We start from the raw sequence: 20,958 nt of genomic DNA on the forward strand, positions 1-20,958 counted from the left end.
AAAATAGTCAAGGAAATATTTTATTTAAAGTAGACTCATAATTTTACTTTGCGTAATACATGATATAGGTCGTAGTTTTGATGAGGCTCGTTTTCTTTGACAAGAAATACTTGGATGCAAGAGTCTGAGGTTATGTAAATGTCATTATTATATCATCACGAAGCACGGCAGTTTCCCGCAGGGTCAGATCACTGAAGATAAGTGAACCGCACTGAATCGGTACTCACGATGAAACGCCGTCTTTAGTTAACGAGATCGGCTTTGTATTAACGTAATATTTTAGAAAATCATTCAAAACACGAGTCTGTTAAAGCTTTATTATATCTACATAAGACTCTTTGAGTAATTTCTCAAGTCATATAAGAAGGTCTTTCGATGAAAAATCTTTTCTAGATATTGAGTTCTTAAATCATTGATTAATTAAACATTTAATTTATAATTATTGGCAAATTTAGAGCTGGATTTGTATAACCTCCCTAATAACACTGGCGCGATGTAACCATACATTCTGGTTCAAAAGGTACAAAAGTTATTCATATGCATTTGTGAAGTTTCTGATTCTAGCTATGCGGCAGCCACCACGTCCTCTTGGACACAGACTACCGCTTTGATTATTGAACTTGGCTGCTGATAGACAAAAAAAATAATAATTTTATTTATACCCACTAAATGCTTTGGTACTTATACTGCAGTTTCGCATTGTATCTGGAATTTTAATTCCAATATTATCTAATTACTGCTGTATTAAACATGAGTATTATTAATACCTACATATACGTACTAACTTAATTGTTTTTGAATAGGGCTACTAGTGTAGGCTTTAATACTAATAGATTAGGTTATAATTAAAACTGCCTTATGTGTGCTTTGCTCTATTATAAAATTAGCTTAATTGAAAGCTTTACCTTCACGTTCAATGTTAGTGCGGGCTGTGTTACATTCACCGTCGGTTGCAGCACCCGACCACTGAATTATTCCGTAAGTCACCCACCTTCGATCATGTAAACCGGTCCAAACAAAGAGTTCACAGTTTCTTAATAAATAAATTACTAAACCAAATATATTGATGCCCGAATATAATTATAAACTTACTATATTAAAATAAACGCTTGCTCCATATATTTATTCATGAAATTGGTTCATGAAACGATTTATTCTTATGGAAATATATTGCTAGATGCAAAACCACTGTGCGCTCTTTCTTTGACCTTAACCAACTAAACTAACTGTTTAACTGTGTAACTAAGCTTTATAATAAACGAAAACAAGATCGCATTTTAACCAATGCGTACGCTTCTTAAAACTTACTATACTCATCACGTACAATGGAATCGTAGTAAGACCGTGGTGTGGTCGTAAGTGGTTCGGAATCAGTCGGCTAAGTTCGGCTTATAGTTCTTGTAAGAGCAAGAGATGTGCTTGCTCTCTCGCTCGTTCCCGGGAGACAAGGCTAGAGATTAGATCGCCGAACCATAAGAAACAGAAACTTTGTCGTTCTCGGGGCGTTGGCGTCGTATAACCGGTTTCGTTTTGTAGCTTTAAGTCCTGACAAATAAAAAGTCATGCATAAATAATCATGCAGCAGACTGGCAAGCTTGTATAAGGGGCTGCGTATACCGACCGTTGGAAGGAAACTATTACTGAACGGAAATGGATACGGGCGAAGGTAGAATGGTTAAAATAGAACTAGACTCATGAACTACTGCGTGATATTGAAAATTTATATAAATAACTACTGCCTGTGGCGCATTTTTTTTACTAGATAGAATGATCAGCTTACGGCTACACCTAGCTTTAAATTTTTACCGGAAATCATAAGCATCAACGTGCTTATTACCACCCATCTTCTCCAACAGTTGTCGGTCCCACCTTTAAAACCGCAATACACGACTGCTTCATGCTGACGTAGATAAGACGATGGTAACTTGGTAACAATTTACACCACCAGTCAAACATTAAATAAAGTTTTGTCAAAAGCAGAATAGTGTTAATATTTTTCGTTTCCTGAGGGTGCAGGGACAAAGTAAAAGTGAGAGGATTAAATAGTATTTTTAAAACCGTATTAATTTCTACAGATTCTAATTCAAAATTGAAATACATAGTTTTGTTCGTAACATAGTTTGATTTGTTTGTGTTTATATTTCTTCAATATCTAGTATCATATTATTTGATAGCTTAGTATTTACGTATCAGTATTTATATTGTAAACAGATATCAGCACAAGTTTAAATATGTTTCAGATGCAAACATATTTTCATTTATGTTGAATTAAATTACGTTAAAATCATTTACATCGCAATGTTCAAAATATATTTGCTTCTATTACTTTCCAAGAGTCAAACCGGAACAGTCTGCATAATTTGACCGCATAGTTAATAGACACAGGAGCTCATGGTGTTGTCTTATGTGATGAAGATAAAGATTAGATTTGTTTGGCAAACATCAGGGATTGCAGTGGCCACTGTTTCTGTGCAGAACAAGAGCCCGTTAACGAGAACAGCGCTTGTTTGTTTTCCCACGGCTCTTGAGTCTCGCGACAATCAGGACGTACCGCAACGAAGCCGTCTTTCGTCTGCAACCGATCAGCGACGAATATTCGATAGGGCACGAAAAGCAATTGATGCAATTAAAATTATACGCGTTTACATAATTTCGCCTTATTTCCTTAACGCTTTTACTGGCTATCACTGAATACTGTTATGTTAACAGTCAAGATTTTGAAGCATGAAACTTAACGAGTAAGAACGAAAATCTATATACTAAATGACTGCAATAATTCGGGGTTCAAAATTTGAAATTAAAATTTTCGTAAGTTTCTATGTACTTACTGACTTCCGTAATGAAGAAATAACGCAATATAATGTATTATTGTAATTATTATTTATTAAGTATTATTATTATATATTAAGTATTATTATAATAAGTACGTATTATATATTAATGTAATATAACTAGTCAGGTCATAAGTATTGTCACACAGTAAAAACTTTTCTTTTAGAATGCTGGCCACAAAAAAGTTTATTGAATTCGAATTTCGAATTGTTCATGAAAATAAAAATGTATACTTTTAGAATTTTACTCATTTTTAAATATGGAGTGGACGCTTAAAAAAGACCGTGTTGCAGTTATTGCGTTGCATCGTTGCGGTTACGCGCCAATTCAATTTTTTAACATACTGAAAATTTTGAATATAACCAAAAGATTCGTTTATCGTACCATCAAACGATACAATGAAGACTCTAGTGTAGATGACAGGTGAAGAAGTGGTCGCCCTCGGTCTGTTAGGACTCCAGCAGTGATAAAAGCTGTGAAGGCGCGAATTCAAAGAAATCCCAAACGTAAGCAGAAACTGTTGGCCCTTCAGATGGGGTTAAGCAGAACCACGGTGAAAAGGGTGTTAAATGAAGACTCAGGGCTTTGGGCATATCGAAGAAAAACAGTCGTCTAATGGACCTGAGACTGAAGAGATGCCGCGCTTTGTTGAAGCGGTACGTGGGAAAAAAATATCGGGAAATTCTTTTTTCGGATGAAAAAATTTTTACCGTAGAAGAGAGCTACAACAAACAAAATGATAAGGTGTACGCACACAGTAGTGGAGAAGCGAGCAACCGTATTCCGCGTGTCCAACGAGGTCATTTTCCATCCTCGCTCATGGTATGGTTGGGAGTTTCTTATTGGGGCTTAACAGAGGTACATTTTTATGAGAAAGGTGTAAAAACGAATGCAGTTGTGTATCAAAATACAGTCCTGACGAACCTTGTGGAACCTGTTTCTCATACCATGTTCAATAACAGGCACTGGGTATTCCAACAAGATTCGGCGCCAACTCATAGAGCGAAGAGCACACAAGACTGGCTGGCGGCGCGTCAAATCGACTTCATCCGGCACGAAGACTGGCCCTCCTCCAGTCCAGATTTGAATTCGTTAGATTACAAGATATGGCAACACTTGGAGGAAAAGGCGTGCTCAAAGCCTCATCCCAATTTGGAGTCACTCAAGACATCCTTGATTAAGACAGCCGCCGATATTGACATGGACCTCATTCGTGCTGCGATAGACGACTGGCCGCGCAGATTGAAGGCCTATATTCAAAATCACGGAGGTCATTTTGAATAAACTTTAGTGTCATAAGAATCTATGTTTTGTTAAGTTCATTTTGGTATATGAATGGTTACATAATGAATAAACTTGTTTCAATTATTTTACATTAAAGATGTGACAGAATTTATGACCTGACTAGGTATTATACTAGCGACCCGCCCTCGCTTCGCTTCGGAAACATTAAAACACACATGAAACAAAAAAAAACAAAAAAAAGTAGCCTATGTTCATCAGGGACAATGTCGGCTTCTAATGGAAAAAGAATTTTTCAAATCGGTCCAGTTGTTTCGGAGCCTATTCGAAACTAACAAACAAACAAATCTTTCCTCTTTATAATATTAGTATAGACAAGGCTACACAATTTTTCAGTGTGAATAAATACCAATTATAAGGTATATTGTGGGCCTACACGTAAAGGTACCATCGTCTACTTATTTCTGTCACGAAGTAGTCAGATGTTCCGTTACGATGAATGGGGCACTCGGTATATAAGAGAATTAAGACGTTTCGAGCTAAGTAGTGAACATCTCTGCCCTTCTAGATCAATAGAAATTTTATTAAATTGATGAAGAACAATTAAAAAACTTTACAGTAATTTAAAATACTCACAAAATACATCTATGTCCATCACCAAAAATATCTATCTACATCTACACATTTAAAAACAAACAGGCGCTATAAAAATGTATTTAGTGCCTAATTTTTTACGATATCTAGAGTTTATATTACGAGTAATAACTGGTTTCTAAGAAATTTACATTCGGAAAAAAACTGCCCAAATTTAAATGAATTGAATTTGATTGATTGATTTTGTTATTATTTATTTATTTATTTATTTATTTATTTAGACACACCAACAGCAATACACACAAAACATTCAAGCTTAAAATTAACATGTATAAAATTAAGTAAAATTAAGAACTTGGAAACGTACTATTTTTGGACACGTATTTTGAGACGATAACATAAACAAAAGACATTTTTGTAGATTACTTTAGTAGATTAGTAATAAAATTTAAGTCATGAAAAATATATGAAAATGTTGATAAAAAATATATCTTCTTACTGCCGTCCATATGATGTAAATCTGTTAGTAGAGCTCACAGACACCGCTGCGGAGATGCTTTCGCTCATATTTAAATGTGAGGGCAAATTCTTAATTGCCTTTAAACTACTCTTTATTTTTTGAAAATTAATCTGTTTTGTTCTTATTCAGCTTCACGCATAAAAGTATTATTGAACAACCAAATCAATCATAAAAGTAAATCCTCACAAATAGTTTTTATTTTTTAATTTTCCTACCTATTCGCTGGTAGCCTAAAGGGCTATTCCAGCTACGCCCGGACGGAACAAATCAAATAGTTTTTAGTCAAAAAGGAAATGGTATAGTAGTCTTGGACGTGGAAAATATTATAAGAAAAAAAACATCGTTTATATGAAACGTAAAAGTCGATTCTGTTTATTTGCACGCGTCTCGAAATAAAGATTTAGGTGCTGTTTGTCGCTGCCGAAACAAACGTGACGCGAATGAAAAATATGAAAAAGATAAATCTCTTCTTTATATATTCTGTCAAAGATACATTATAACAAATGTACACTTTAAGATATATTCTGTGCTAGCCGTGTGTATGCAGCATTGCTAAGCATTGGGATTGTAAAGCGTTTAAGCTGCAGATGTGTAGAGCTTAATGTTTTACCTTTAAATGCTCCTTGGAAATCTTCAGTCTTCTGAGATAGTTAATCCAATAAAACTTTAAGATATGAGTCATTCAATAACTATTTTTTTTATTATGCTACTGGAAGTTTATGATCACTAAGATACAATGCAGGTACACGAAGATTACATTCACAGCAATCTAATTAGATGCTTTAATATATTTCTTTTATCCTAATAGTTTCGAACTAACATGTGTTGTTTCTTAGAATAGACTTTATGAACGTAGTTTACTGAAATTAAATTTTGAAGCAAGCACTTGAATAATTAGATTTAAAGTTGATTACGGATCACTGTCACTAAGTAATAACCACTCAAAGTACATCCGAATACCGATGTATCTATCACCGAGCTCGGTGATAGTCAGGATTAAAATTACTTAGAGAAGATGCACGCGTTCGTCGCTTTGGGCGGCCGGCGTGACACTGGGCGGGCGGCCACACCACAATTTGCCTTTGCTAAAAGTTCATGGCAACAAAACGACTTTTTGAATTTTAGTGCGGACTTTTGATGTTGACACAAACATCACCCAATTTAATTCTGTATACATATTTATGTGGCCATCAATAATTCATAAGATTTGTAGATTACAGAATTTATTTACTGAATCATACAAGTTGACTTGTGTTTTTTTTTAATATTTTTGAATCAAATAAAATGAATAATTTAAATAAGTTATTTGAATGAAACCAACCTTTCAATGAAGTTACGCAGCTTCACTCTCAGCTCGAATGTGATTATCTAATTGTTTTTCACGTAAAACCAGTAAGTACCCAGAAGATGTCGATCATCGTCGAATTGACTATACGAATTGATGACATTGGGAAAGCAATAAAATATATTTGTTTTAGATAGTACTAGATTAGAATTTAAGTTTGATTCATAAGATTTTGTTGATTTCGATCCAGCATTCTTGTGGTAAATATCGCTAACAATAAATAGATAAACGAAAATAGCTTTAATATAATAACTGGAGACAATCACACAGGGTCGTCTGGCCCAAAATTCGGATTATCTGCACTGTAGTAACCAGATTATAATATACATATTAGTACTCAATTAATTATAGATATTAATAGATATTAAATACTTAAAAGACGAAAAACAAACCTTTTCATTACACAAATGTTTGCCTGATGGGCGATACGAACCCTCTGCTCAGCAGGAGAGCAAAGTATTGCACTACAGAGTCAGTCAGCAAATGTATCAAAGGGGTAAAATTAGAAAACTTGGAAGGGGAGAATGATAATTTATAATATTGGCTTCCGTTATCAGAAATTTTAGGTACACTAACCACACTAACTTAGGGAAATAAACAACATCATAATATATTTTATGGAATTGGGTGACCGATTTTTTAAACATTTATCCAAAGGCAGATAGATAGTTGAAATGCCGCAGTTGAAATAGTATTAAATGCCACCCAGAAACAAAATTGATTAAAATATAAGCCCGTATTTTATAAACTTTAATACAGGACTCTGATTATCTTATGTTCGCATAATCAGACTATTTGCATAGTTGACATTTACGCGTTGTAAAAAGTAATTTCACTCCAGGCACACTGAACGGTTTTTTATGCAGCATCAATCGTTGTAGTTAGTTAAAAACGATTAAAAACGGTCGCCTTAGCAACACCCACCCCTAATTTTTACAAACCGAAATCCTCCTTAAGCATCGACAACGGCATATTTACACGAACGAATATACCGCCATCTTATTTCAGCTCAATGTATGAAGTTCACATTGATAAAAATAATTGTAAGTCTGAGGAGTTATCAATCATATTATTGCTATCGAAACAAATGTATACCTGATTTCAAGTAGTATTTGACACCGTAAATTTAGTATTACTTACTTACTTCTACTTCTTTTATTTATTATAAGACACAGAAGAATTTAAACTCGCCCGAACGGCAACACGGGAAAGTATTCATTGTCATTGTAAAGAAGCAACTCGGGAAAGTGCTTACTAATTTCTCATAGCCTTGTTTGGTTCTCGGTATTTTCAAGTTTGCTTTATGTAGATAGCGAAAAAATCATTAATTTTACTTTCAGGCAGCGTTCATTAATTTTGAGCAAGTAAGTACCGCAGTCTAGTTTTTTCTTGGAACGAGTTAGTGTATATATACAGTTTATTGATCATTGCTGAACAGGCGAACTTGTGATTAACGTATTTCATACTGTCGGCGTAAAAAGTCAACGATTCTCTATGACAAAAAGTTTCCGAAAGTATTTCTTAGTTTCGTTTTATGTTTCGGGCCTATACTTATATCTACATACGTTACTTATAGATTTCTCGAAGTTGAAGCTTCAAGTTTGTAATAAAGAATTGCCTGAATATTCTTTAGTAGTACCCAAACATTCAGAATAATACATCAATAATAAATTATACTTACATCCACATATACTACGGTAGAACTTTCGACCTTTTTTGTTGTTTTTGTTGTTAGTGCCAATCAATTACATATAAAGACACCTTTATCTGTGAGCTTTTTGTAACCTTATAGACTTGGGCAGTGCTCTACATAGCGTCATTCTATCAATTCCACAATTACCGCAATTCGGGAACTGTGTCAACAGAAGTGATCCTGTGGAGATATGCTAGTTATTCTGGCGCCGGTGACAATTGCAACTAGGAATTCCGTTACTCCTAACAAATGTTTGCTGCGGACGACGTGGTATGCAGATTGCGTTGACACTGAAACCTCAATCGGAGTTGGGTCTGTATCTCTACATTTATACAAGGCTAGTATTTGTATAAGCATCGACTAGTCATGTTGTTCAATGTCTGTCAGTTGCTCGTGACTATTTAGAGCGCTATGGAGTACTTAACAATAACAAATTTCTGGATCGGACTAATTAATAGAACCATTATTAGATGACATTATTTTTTTTTGTTTTAGAAATGGCCTAGAAAAAATTGTTTTAACTATTTATTAAATTAACTATTGGCACGATTTATTTTACATGTAAATACATGTCTACCACACAAGCTATGTCAGTCGGAAAGTGGAACAATGAATGAACTAATCCTATAAGGTGACTTTCTACTGTGAAATCTGCTAACGCTTGCAAAGTTGTAAGAAAATTACTTTGGGTTTATTATTATCCCATAGACTGTAGTAAATCTAGATAAATATGATAGTAGGTATTTTCAACATAAAAATAGACGAGCGAACCACTTCGATAACATCAGTTCTATCAGCTTTATGACAAGGACGAACATATAAAAGTGCTCACAAAAAATTCTATTTATATTATTTGCAGTAACACGTAACTGTTTCAGCATTACATACTTTACGGTACTGTTAGTAAGGAATCGATTTCTGTCAGTACCTAATATAAAATTCACGATTTTCAGACAAAGAATATGTAATACTTGAACATTTTGTTAAGTTAACAATGTTCGTGGTATTTTGAATTAAACCAAATCACAATGAGGTCATTTTGAAATTTAAGTAAGTATGTAGTCATATAAATTCTTAGAAATTGTTCCCGTGTAGATTTATTACTTGATACTGTTGTGCTCATCTACTGCGCGTTTCCAGAGATTTTTTTTACAAAAATCGGCTCTGGAATGTGTTTCCCTCAATGTTGGCTCATGGCTATGACAAGACCTTGTTTGATCGAGGTCTGAACATACACTCGTGGACAAGCAGCGGCTCCTGGCATCGTTAATATTCATAAGCGCCGAAACCACTCATCAACAGGTGGGCTGTATACTCGTTCGTTGTCGTAGGCAGCAAAATCGTAATCGTTTAAAAAGCCTATAGGTAAAAGTAGAACAATCGCCTAACTATGATAGAAAACTGTAAATAATAAGTTCTTAACCAAATGAGTGTACTCTGTAAATTGTATGTATTATACGTTTAATGCTTTTATATTGTGGAACTGTTAATTGTTTTTTAATATTAAGACAGCATAGGATGAAAAAAAAAGTCAAACAATTTTGAACCAAACTGAAAAAAAAAAACGTGTGGCACTTGGGAACTGCCGCGGTAAAGCTATTGCATAGCATTTTTTATCAACTTATGCAATTATAATTAGACAATGATAATTTAATATTAAAACAATAATAAAACAAGACCACGCTATATTAAACATTATTAAAAGCAAAACCTTAACTGCCCCCTTCACACTCATAAGCTAGACCGCGCGAGAGAGAGATGGAATGACTTTTCATGATGCGCATGCAGTGTGACGTCACGTCACGCGCTTATTCACAAACACTACACAAGCGCAACGTGTGAATGTGTTGAACGCGAGCTACATGGTAGGCGGAGTGAGGGGTGTAAGGTTTTTTTTCGTTACGGAATTTCATGATTCGGTTGCCGCGCTCAAGGGCCGCGATAAAATCTATGCAATAGCTTAACAATTAGGTCTTATTAAATGCAATCTGTTAAAGTATCATATCAAATACTTGAGTAAGCTAGTACAATAGTATCAAATCGAAGCTTGTAATGGTAATTTATAATGTCATGTCGTTTTTCAAACCGTATTTTAGTAAACAGTTTTCAATCGTTGAACTGTGTCGCACAGAATAAGCAGATCGAACATTTTAATCGCCGAATCAACATTTTTATATTCAGGAAATTGAATTGATTACTATCAAGAACATTAAGGCGTCGACAGTCATTATCTTTCGTTGAACGAGGTGTCTAAAAAGTTTTAGATTTAATTGAAGACGTAGTGATACGCTGTGTGTTAGAAAGGGACGCTGCAGAAACTGGTTTTATTGTGTGAGTAGTTTGTAAAGATCTATTTAATTTTATTGTTACACGTTGGTTGGTGTTTAATGGTTCTGGTAACTGGTTCTCGGGTGTTTTGGCTGCGCCCACTAATTTCCTGATCATTGTATTATATATTCACGTAATAGAAAACGAACGCAAAATGTACTTTATAAATTGTCCATTTATGTACAAAGATATTATTATAGTTCCAAAATGTAAACAAAAAGTAAAAAAAAGAACTTTTTTTGAAAATAAAATATAGAGAAAAGCCTGTTACGCACAACTGCTATTACAACAATCCATACTCGATCTTGTGGATCGAATGGTAAACACTCGACGTTGCCCTAAGCACGTCATTACGGATCCTGCCGATCCTTTAACGGTGTTTTTAGGTATCTCAAGCAACGGTCACCGTCCTCGTCGAATCTGTCTTGCGACGAAGGGCTCGACGAGTGAATTAAGTCATAGACACAGCCTTCCGCGTCGTCGCGCTTCCGATCCGGTGATAGATTCTGCAAAGCACTGCTCTTGCTAGAGCCAGTGTTAGCAACACTTCCGGTTTGAGGCCCGTGAGCTCACCCACTCGCCCGGTTACGCTAGCATAGCCTCTCAAGGCTATCTATCAGCTTAGGTAGAAAAAAAAAACAACAATCTTAAATAGTATCTAATTAAAAGAAAACAATTGCTCTGCTCCTCACAATTAAATAAGTGGGCGTTTAATAACAAGTAATGTGAGTAAATGATATAGAGGATGCCAATGTGCCTGCGGGAAGAAACACATAATTGATTCTACGTATAACCTCTGAGGTAAATGAGACTGGCGGTCCGGATCACTCACAATGGAAATCTGCCTCGCCATTAGAGGAAATAGCATGCGATGCATCAGCTCTCGTGCTGCATTCATGGTGACCACTAATGGCAACTGAGCAACAAAAACTAAACCCGTTTGGCAAGGCATCCTGTGTTTGATATTCTTTACGTATCGTCGACACCCATACATATTGCTGTCGTATTTTAGTACTTATAAAACGGAACTTTAGATTTTTTACTGGTGGTAAGTAAGACCTCTTGTGAGTCCGCGCGGGTGGGTACCACCACCCCGTCTATTTCTACCGTGAAGCAGTAATGCGTTTCGGTTTGAAGGTTGGGGCAGCGGTTGTAACTAGTCGTCGCCGAACATACTGTGGAAGAGCAACCCGGTCGGCGATGTATCTCGTTCTGACCGGGCAGGCTGGTTCGGGCCCAGCGGGGTATCCCGGAACACCAGTGGCATCGCCTGGGCGGCTTGGCAGGGCCGCCGTACCGCGGAGACCGACGTCGTCGGTCGTCGACTATCGCCTCGACGACCCGTCGGTCGGGCGTCCTCGGGGTGGCGCCGTGTGTCTGGTTGTAGTGTTGATCGCGGGAACACCCCTACTCTGACCGGGTTCTGACCCCGGACGGAGATCGGACGTCGGGTGTAAGAGTGCAGGGGATTCATTTAGTGGGTGGGCCCTAAAATACTTGGGCCCGCGATCTGCTCTCAACACCTGCAACGCCCCCTAGGCGCGGGGACCTCGTAGGAGGTTCGGCCAACGGCACGAAAAAAAAAAAAAAGCGGGTGTAACTATACTTGAGACCATAGAACTTATATCTCAAGGTGGGTGACGCATTTACGGTGTAGATGTCTATGGGCTCCAGTAACCACTTAACATCAGGTGGGCTGTGAGCTCGTCCACCCATCTAAGCAATAAAAAAAAAACTAGAACGAAATATAACTGTTACTTGTAGTACATTATGTTACAGTTTAATATTGTTGCGAATGTAACCATAAAACGAGACCTTTAGCGGTATCCTGTGATATCATAGTTGTAAAGTTAATATTACATCATACTTAAAATACGCGAATTGAATTATTAAGTATAATTTAGTTACATAAAATATATTGGATAATAAATGTTCGGCCCTATCTGTGGAGCGGTGGATTAAATTATTCGAGTCACGTTACATTCGACACCGCTACCTATTCTACATACTCTTGTTCAGCTAAAGCCAATATGCCCACGACTTCAATGAATGCCAAATCACTCTAGCTTGTTCAATAACCATTGTCTATTAGTGGTCGCTTGGTATTCATGTGTCGGTCCGTAGAACCCGTTCGACAAACGATACCCATTTAGTAGTAAGTGATGGTGAGTGCCGGTTTCGAAGTACAAAGGGCACGGGGACATGCAAATAACATTCGCATTATGTAGGAGCGGATGCGCCCGAAGAGATTTACATAAGAATACTAATAAGTGATGCGATTTTCACAGCGGCAAGTCGTTTACGTGCAGTTCGTGAGCTTCGAAGCTCAGTTCTGATTATACACTGCCACGCTGATTATTATAGTGTCCAATCTAGAGCGCGGAATTAAAACGAAGGCAATTTTGCGAAAAACGAAAATTTCTGTATCAAATTATATGTTCATTTAGATGTTATTTCTTAACTTCTGTAATTTCTTCTTGCCGGTAGACAGCGACTTGGTTCTGCCCCTGGCATTTCTGAAGCCCATGGGCGACGGTAACCACTCACCATCAGGTTGGCCATATGCTCGTCTGCCTAAAAGGGCAATAAAAAAAATGGTAAGTAGTAACGTAACGGCCCATGGCTAGGTGGTGCGATAACCTCCGAACGGTGGCAGGCAAGAGGTGAATGAGGCGAGCAGAATACCGAGCCTATGTCCAGCAGTGGGCAGTTTTGATGATGCTGATGATGATGAAGTATCTGCATTCAGTTACATAATTGATAAATCATAGAGCATGTAAATTACGCAACAATCTACGGGTGGTTAAAAGTTCAAGTCAAAATGCCAATCGTTTACTTGTTTTCGTTCAGAGCGATCAGTCTAAAATTACTGTGTAATTAATTTGGCCGGCGGTCAGTTTGACAAGACGCGTGGGTTTTGTAACCAGTGACGTATTGCCCGCTTGCGTTCGTGCTTCCTACACTAACCTTGGACACGAAACGGTCACTAGTGCAAGAGTTGCATTTCAGCAGCGGATCAATGTACTTTTTTTTATTTATTTTTATTGCTTAGATGGGTGGACGAGCTCTCAGCCCACCTGGTGTTAAGTGGTTACTGGAACCCATAGACATCCACAACGTAAATGCGCCACCCACCTTGAGATATAAGTTCTAAGGTCTCAAGTATAGTTACAACGGCTGCCCCAACCTTCAAACCGAAACGCATTACTGCTTCACGGCAGAAATAGGCCGGGTGGTGGTACCCACCCGCGCGGACTCACAAGAGGTCATACCACCACTAAGAATTACCACCAGTTATTTACACTTATTAAAAATTCGTGAACGATAGTATTGTTTTTACATGCGGCTTATTGTCTTTAGAGTATATTGAAATGTTGCATGAAATTGCTAGCTACGAAACTTACAAAAGATAGTCTAGAGTTTAAAAACAGATTTATTTATTTGGACAATAAAAAAACAATGTGATGTTTTAATTTCATTTATTAATTTGACATTACTTCATAATGTATGTTAAAATATAATTCACGGAATTATTCGAGTTTATATCGATGCGAAAATTGATTTAAAAATTACTAGTAGATATAGTTTTATCAAATCCGCTAGTTTCTGTATATTACGCCGTATAATATTGTAAGTTTGTATTAGCGGCCCGTACACTTATCTCAGAATCAGGACTAGCTAAGTCAGTGTTTATAAATGAACAGAATGCACGAACTCTTTTCGAGTTATTATTTCAATCAACTCAACTTGTTTGTTATCAATCAATTGTTAACAATCAGCTACCCGAATTTTATATATTATCTTATTTGAATCAAGGCGGTTTTACTTGTTTTTGCTTTTCGTTTATAGCATTATCAGATGAAATTGCGCTGTTAATAATAGATATTTTGTTAAATAAATTATTCAATTATTTTGATGATTTCTAAATGTCACAGGTAGCACACGTCTTTGCAGATATCAGTAGGTGTTTAGATTGAATTAAATTACAACTACATTCGAATAAAATGAAAACTTAGTTCAAACTTGCGAATTATAACAGCATTAATGCTGTAAGTTAAGTTAATTATCCGTTGTTTTAATTCGTCGTGGCCTAAAGCATAAGTCGCCCGGTGCACTCGTACCCCGACTATACCTGTATTCGGATCCCGCAGGCAAGTACCACATTACGAATGACTTCTACGATGAAAGAATAGTATTGTGAATGAAAATCGGAGTGGCAAATGTTTATTTTGGCGTAATTACGATTTCTGTGGCGTCTTGTAAGTTCCTTTAGGAACCACTACCCTGCCTATTCCTGCTACAAAGCAGTAATGCGTTCAGGCTTAATGAGGCATCTGTTCTATTATTCAACTAAGACTTAGATCTCTCAGGTTTTAATGTAGATGACAGAATTCATGTTAGAACGTCTATGGACCACGGTAACCGTGTAACATAAAATCGGGCATAAGCATATTCACTTGTCTAAATAATAAAAAAGTAATTAATATTTAGTATTTTCTTCGCTTTTAAGCTATTGCATAGATTTTATCGCGGGCTTTGAGCGCGGGGACTGAATCAAGAAATTCCGTAACGAAAATAACCTGACACCCCCACTACGCCTACTATGCAGCTCGCGTTCAACACATTCACACGTTGCGCTTATGTAGTGTTTATGAATAAGCGCGTGGCGTGACGTCACACTGCATGCGCATCATGAAAAGTCTGCCCATCTCTCTCTCGCGCGGTCTAGCTTATGAGTGTGAAGGGGACTGTTAATGTTTTGCTTTTATTAATGTTTAATATAGCGTGGTCTTGTTTTATTATTGTTGTAATATTAAATTATCATTGTCTAATTATAATTGCATAAGTTGATAAAAAATGCTATGCAATAGCTTCACAGCGGCAGTTCCCGAGTGCCACACGTTTTTTTAGTACTACTTTTATGGCTTCATCTCCCGTTTTTTATTATCATTATATGATTAGAGGCGTTTCGTTAGCGGAATGTATCATGGTCTAGGCTCTATAGAAACTCGCGCATCAGCCGTTCTTTTCAATGTGTTTAGATCGTGATTCTAAGAGTTACCGTTTGCATCAGTTTTAAAATAACTACTCCCTGAACCGTATTCTCTATTTGTAACTCAAAATTTTAATGCAGTATTGACAAACGCCTTATTGCTCGACTGTACTAAGGAATTTAAATAAAACACGTTATATGATTGTGAAGGTTAACAGAATCGGATCCCAGGAAATCACAGTTGACAGTTAATGGATGCGATTAAGTGCGGCCTGTGAAGTGGCCTGAGACGGTACGTAGTTTACACTACCAATGTTCGGTGCGCTAGAGAAATGAACAGGGGACAGACGTAATGGAGCGTTACGTTAGTATTGCTATTGTATTGATATAAAGAATTGTTAAGTTTGAAACGTGTACACTCGATAAAGTGGGGGCTGTATTATCTATCTGTCATACTATCCCCTATTTATGTTATGACAAGAGCAGTCGATCGAGGCGAATTAGTGAACTTGAACCGTGCGGACTCGTTCACAAACATGACGAGCCATTTTTTTTTATTGCTTTGATGGGTGGACGAGCTCACAGCCCACCTGTTGTTAAATGGATTAAACCGAAACGCATTACTGTTTCACGGCAGAAATAGGTGGGGTAGTGGTACCTACCCGTGTGGACTCACAAAAAATCCTATCTTTTTACACAAATTATAATTTTGCGGGTTTGATTTTTATTACACGATGTTTTATTCCTTCACCATGGATCAGTCAATCGTGAACATTTGTCAAGTACGTATTTTATTAGAAAAATTTAGCAATTAAGAATTTTTAGTGGAATTTGCAGGAATTATACACTAGCGCCTGAAAATATGCAATAGTACGAGTATCTATATATTAATACGTGAAGCAAAAACTTTGTATCCCTTTTTACGAAAATTGCGCGTATGGAGGAGTATGAAATTTTGCACACTTATAGAGAATATAGAGAAGAAGTGCACAATGCTAATATTTTTTTTAAATAATGCATACCTACTACATACCATGTATTTGACGCACACACGCATGCATACTATTTATTGTCAAACTTTTGTTCTTGACGTCTGTGGTCAAATTGAGAATAGATTAAATATTGTTTGTATTTATTAATATTTTTTTATAGTGTAGCCTTGGCGAAATTTGTGTTATAGAAGTATAAAATACAATTCCAATTAATTATTGTCGAATTTCGACTACTGCAGGACCTCTAGTAAAAGTATAATTCAGCGATTCCAATGCATATTCGTTTCGGTCGAATTTTAGATGAGCTATTTTTTTACTCTCAAAAGTAAATTCCTTTACTTAATAGCTTAATAGCACTCGGGTGGATGACCCTAAGCCTGTGACGATTTCAAAAATTAAACAAGCTTTCGTGACTGTAATTCACGCTAAAATTATTCGGTCAACGACCGGTCGCCCGAAGGTGGCCATATCAATTTACTTTGGGCCAATACTATTAGTGAAAACTTAAAAAATAATAATAAATTGATCTTTTATTACCCCAGGGTATAAAGCTTAACCTTTTGCGGAGGTCAGAAGATGCGCAACCTTTCAAAATATTCCACAATAACAAGCTATTTGAATGGCATTGGAGTTTCTTAGAAAAAAAATTATCAAATTTAATTTGAACATTTGTTTAATTCATATATTTTTAATTGGACTCTGGCTTCATCACGATTCAATAACCTACATAAATGTAGCTGTCAAGTCGTGATTGTATTAACATATTCCGTTCACAACTACGGGGAATAGATTATGTATCTATTATCTGTGGACATTTAAATATATCTTTTGAAGTTACAAATCTTGGAATATACTTTGAAGTCATCGTGGCCTAAAAGATAAGACGCTCAGTGTATTGGTATAGAGCGATACGACTGTGCCGGTGTTGGAATCTATGTAAGCGAGGCTATGTAAGCGTAACCAGGCGAGTAGATGAGCTCACGAGGCTGAAAGCTGACGTTGTTGCAAACACGAACCCTAGTAAAGCCGTGCTTCACAGAATCTACCACCGGATTGTTGTTTGGATCTGTTTACATATAAGCAAGCTTATCTTGAAAATGTCATAAGCGAGATTCAGGCATCTGTCCAATATCTTGTGTTGTACGATAGCTACCGCCACAGCAGGTATCACGTTATGATTTTTGGGCTTCGATAACATTTAAATCACAGGTGGGCCGTGAGCTCATCATCTAGAGCATTAATAATAAACAAGAATAATAGTATTCTAATGATCACGATTTCCTCTTTAATTAAAGCCATTATTGTCCTTTAGACTAATTGATATGTAAATTAATAAAAATACATTTATGATAGATATTCCATGGGTATAATAGTCTATTAAATGTTCATACGACAAAAAAAAAAGTTTTTAAATGTGTGTTTAATTTTGTGTGGTCTTTTGTAAAATGTAACAAAAAATGACAATTAGCCTAGGACTGTAAAACCTACAAACAAAAAAGAAGCTGCTATAATAATATTATCTAAATAATAAATATAACGCGCAAGCACTAAACAATTAGAGCACTGTGAGAGCGAAATGAATACAATCAAGAATCAAAGAGGTTTTTTTAATGACATCACTGTTTATCTGTTAAATTTTGTATTCATTAACTTACTAACTTAATATATGTATTTCTATTTTAGCAGTAGGCAGCGACTTGGCCCTGTCCCTCCGGGCATTGCCGACGTTCATGAGCAACTTAACGCATAACCACTTACTATCAGGTGGGCCGTATGCTCGGCTGCCTTCACGCGCAAGAAAAAAAAGTACTAAAAATATCTATACACGTAACCTGCCCTAAGAGGTAAACTGATAAAAAAAACCTACAAAAGGAATTTAATATCTGAGCATCCATCGACTTTTGTTGGTTCAAAAATCAACAAACGTACGAACGAAAAAACAAGCTGGTTATCTTCAATTAGTTTCCGAAGAGAACGATCGACGCTAGAATCATAAAGAGGGAGTAATATAGACGGGAGCCGGCGATGGAAGGGGGATCCGGTTTGAAAAAACACACCAGCGGTCCAACGGCTGCGGTCGCGTTCTATGGCAAATAACAGGAAAAAGGCTTGCATTTCTTACTTCAATAGCGAGTAGCGATTGCGACCAGAAATGTTTCGGATTATAGTGTGATATTGTTGATAAACACTATTTAGATTTTCTCCAAAAGAATTTTAAACGAAAAAATATCTTATACCTTTAAACGAGCAATTCTTTTATATTAATATATATTATTATGTATATTATAATCTAAATCTCGGAAACGGTGCCAACGATTTTCATAAAATTTAGTATACAGGGGATTTCAGGGGGCGATAAATCGATCTAGCTACGATTTATTTTCAGAAAATGTTGTTTTATTCGTGTTTTCAATAATCAACTCTTACCGACATCTATTGGCGAATAATAATACTATTTTTCTTAATTGAGGGCAACTAACCGCTTTAAAGACACAACAAGATGGCGTTATCAAAAAAAACTCATCATCTAGTTTAATTTTAAACTGTAATTAGAACGCAACCCAAGATACTTTGTGTATAACGCCTTTTGTATAATGCTACAAATGTAAACTGTCCATTGCCATCTTATGTCAGACATCGATTTTAGCTTAGCGCCTAAAGAGTAATTTACACCAACGCCAATAAATTAATGTGAGTTACAAGAAGACCAAAGTTACACTATGTTACGCTATTCATACAAACGCTTACCCTGTTTTATTAGTCTTAGCTCTTTCGACTAATTGTCGAGATCATCAGACTCTTTTTTGTTTTTGCACTCAAAGTCAGACGAGCTTAAGCATGGCTCATTGACGTTTATAATACGGCTAAGTCTCACAAAAAGTAAGATCGTCAGACCTCGTTTGGGACAGTCACAGATTGTAGTAGTTAAGTTACTGCAACAGTGGAACGGTATTATTATTATTATATTTTTTTATGGCTTAGATGGGTGGACGATCTCATAGCCCACCTGGTGTTAAGTGGTTACTGGAGAACATAGACATCTACAAAGTAAATGCGCCACCCACTTTGAGATATAAGTTCAAAGGTCTCAATATAGTTACAACGGCTGCCCCACCCTTCAGACCGAAACGCATTACTGCTGCACGGCAGAAATAGGCAGGGTGGTGGTACCTACCCGTGAGGACTCACAAGAGGTCCTACCACCAGTTTAGTCATTTAATTATTGCCGAGTACAATATTTATGTGAACTGAATACTATATTTTTTGTACTGAATGAATCTGATTTCCTGTTTTCCTCGAGGCAGTACGCAATATTATATTCGCGTCGCGAAAAACGAAACTGTTTTAGTAACATTTCTATACAAAACGCTTCTTCGTATTCTGCGTATAAGAAAGGGAATATGGAATTCATAATCACATAAAGTTTCGTGCAACTTTTATATGAAAATACTTTTGCCTTGTGCTTTACGTGTCGGCTAACTTTTTTTTTTTCTTAATCGAATATTTGTCAAAAGAGCAGCAGGTAAGTATGTTAGAGCGACGAAAATAGTAATAGTTAATATAAAGTTACTAGTGGAACCCGGTTAGGCTCCGTTGTAACTATTGTTAAAGGTATAAAGTTAATCCACACCTAAATACTACCACTGTATCACCTGTTATGTGTTTGATGATAGATAAATATTTTCTGATTGTTATCGAAATTGGATTTACGCATAAATGATTAAAATTAGAAACATTTTATTAATTTATGTATATGTAGTATTTATTAAAACTAGAGGTCCCGCAGTAGTCGAAATTCGACTATAATTAATTGGAATTGTAAGTTTGTACACTATTATGATTGTATTTTATACTTCTATAATCACAAATTTCGCAAGACTACACTATAAAAAATATTAACAAAGACAAACAATATTTAATCTCAATTTGACAACAGACGTCAAGAACAAAAGTTTGACAATAAATAGTATGCATGCGTGTGTGCGTCAAATACATGGTATGTAGTGTGTGTAAGGTTTTCTTTATCGATTTAATGTATCTTTTATACATTATTTAAAAAAGATATTAGCATTGTGCACTTCTTCTCTATATTCTCTATAAGTGTGGAAAATTTCATACTCTTCCGTCCGCGCAGTTTTCGTAAAAAGGGATACAAAGTTTTTGTTTCACGTATTAATATATAGATATACTTACACCGAACATCCAAGGGAGCGAAAAATTGAAAGTTGAAATCTGAAATACTCTTCAACGTCAGATCGTTACGTCCACACGAAGTTTATGAAATATTGCATAACTCACATCTCTATACATTTTGGGGTCATTAGCTGATTTAAATAAAACGAAAACACCAAATCAATATCCATATTACATATTGAATATAACCTTCAAACATTACATTTATGGAGCACATAATTAATA

At 36.1% G+C, this 20,958-nt stretch overlaps 1 protein-coding gene across 2 annotated transcripts in view; it reads right to left on the reverse strand.

The window, feature by feature from the left end:
• Positions 1 to 1,306, reverse strand: part of LOC114242584 (semaphorin-1A) — a 106,809-nt gene extending 105,503 nt beyond the window's left edge. For both annotated transcript variants that reach the window (XM_089727685.1, XM_089727686.1), the window contains exon 1: positions 906 to 1,306. The gene's annotated coding sequence lies outside the window, so the exon portion shown is untranslated. The remainder of the gene's footprint in view (positions 1 to 905) is intronic.
• Between the last annotated feature and the right edge of the window lie 19,652 nt (positions 1,307 to 20,958).

Source organism: Bombyx mandarina, chromosome 05, assembly GCF_030267445.1.
Source record: "Bombyx mandarina strain Sakado chromosome 05, ASM3026744v2".
Taxonomy (NCBI): domain Eukaryota; kingdom Metazoa; phylum Arthropoda; class Insecta; order Lepidoptera; family Bombycidae; genus Bombyx; species Bombyx mandarina.